Raw genomic sequence first — 2,500 nt, 5'->3', positions numbered from 1 at the left:
GACAGATATACAGACAGATATACAGACAGATATACAGACAGATATACAGACATAGATATACAGACAGATATACAGACAGATAGATATACAGACATAGATATACAGACAGATATACAGACAGATATACAGACAGATATACAGACAGATATACAGACAGATAGATATACAGACAGATATACAGACAGATATACAGACATAGATATACAGACAGATATACAGACATAGATATACAGACAGATATACAGACAGATATACAGACAGATATACAGACATAGATATACAGACAGATATACAGACAGATATACAGACATAGATATACAGACAGATATACAGACAGATATACAGACAGATATACAGACATAGATATACAGACAGATATACAGACAGATATACAGACATAGATATACAGACATAGATATACAGACAGATATACAGACAGATATACAGACATAGATATACAGACAGATATACAGACAGATATACAGACAGATAGATATACAGACATAGATATACAGACAGATATACAGACAGATATACAGACATAGATATACAGACAGATATACAGACAGATATACAGACAGATATACAGACATAGATATACAGACAGATATACAGACAGATAGATATACAGACAGATATACAGACAGATAGATATACAGACATAGATATACAGACATAGATATACAGACAGATATACAGACAGATAGATATACAGACAGATATACAGACAGATAGATATACAGACAGATAGATATACAGACATAGATATACAGACATAGATATACAGACAGATATACAGACATAGATATACAGACAGGTATACAGACATAGATATACAGACATAGATATACAGACAGATATACAGACAGATATACAGACATAGATATACAGACAGATATACAGACATAGATATACAGACAGATAGATATACAGACATAGATATACAGACAGATATACAGACAGATAGATATACAGACAGATAGATATACAGACATAGATATACAGACATAGATATACAGACATAGATATACAGACAGATATACAGACATAGATATACAGACAGATATACAGACATAGATATACAGACATAGATATACAGACATAGATATACAGACAGATATACAGACAGATATACAGACAGATAGATATACAGACATAGATATACAGACATAGATATACAGACAGATATACAGACAGATATACAGACAGATAGATATACAGACATAGATATACAGACATAGATATACAGACAGATATACAGACAGATATACAGACAGATAGATATACAGACATAGATATACAGATAGATAGATATACAGACAGATAGATATACAGACATAGATATACAGATAGATAGATATACAGATAGATATACAGACAGATAGATATACAGATAGATATACAGACAGATAGATATACAGATAGATATACAGACAGATAGATATACAGACAGATAGATATACAGACATAGATATACAGACAGATATACAGACAGATAGATATACAGATAGATATACAGACAGATAGATATACAGATAGATATACAGACAGATAGATATACAGACAGATAGATATACAGATAGATAGATATACAGACAGATAGATATACAGACAGATATACAGACAGATAGATATACAGATAGATATACAGACAGATAGATATACAGACAGATAGATATACAGATAGATATACAGACAGATAGATATACAGACAGATAGATATACAGACAGATATACAGATAGATATACAGACAGATAGATATACAGACAGATAGATATACAGATAGATATACAGACAGATAGATATACAGATAGATATACAGACAGATAGATATACAGACAGATAGATATACAGATAGATATACAGACAGATAGATATACAGACAGATAGATATACAGACATAGATATACAGACAGATATACAGACAGATAGATATACAGATAGATATACAGACAGATAGATATACAGATAGATATACAGACAGATAGATATACAGACAGATAGATATACAGATAGATAGATATACAGACAGATAGATATACAGACAGATATACAGACAGATAGATATACAGACAGATAGATATACAGACAGATAGATATACAGATAGATATACAGACAGATAGATATACAGACAGATAGATATACAGATAGATATACAGACAGATAGATATACAGACAGATAGATATACAGATAGATATACAGACAGATAGATATACAGACAGATAGATATACAGATAGATATACAGACAGATAGATATACAGACAGATAGATATACAGACAGATAGATATACAGATAGATATACAGACAGATAGATATACAGATAGATATACAGACAGATAGATATACAGATAGATAGACAGACAGATAGATATACAGACAGATAGATATACAGATAGATATACAGACAGATAGATATACAGATAGATATACAGACAGATAGATATACAGACAGATAGATATACAGACAGATAGATATACAGACAGATAGATATACA

The 2,500-nt window shown here is 30.5% G+C and overlaps 1 long non-coding RNA gene across 1 annotated transcript in view; it reads left to right on the top strand.

The window, feature by feature from the left end:
• Positions 1 to 2,500, top strand: part of LOC132978489 (uncharacterized) — a 10,651-nt gene that overhangs the window by 1,000 nt on the left and 7,151 nt on the right. The window lies entirely within an intron of this gene.

This window comes from Labrus mixtus, chromosome 8 (genome assembly GCF_963584025.1).
Source record: "Labrus mixtus chromosome 8, fLabMix1.1, whole genome shotgun sequence".
NCBI classification, from domain to species: Eukaryota; Metazoa; Chordata; class Actinopteri; order Labriformes; family Labridae; genus Labrus; species Labrus mixtus.
This window is presented reverse-complemented; position numbering and strand designations above follow the sequence as displayed.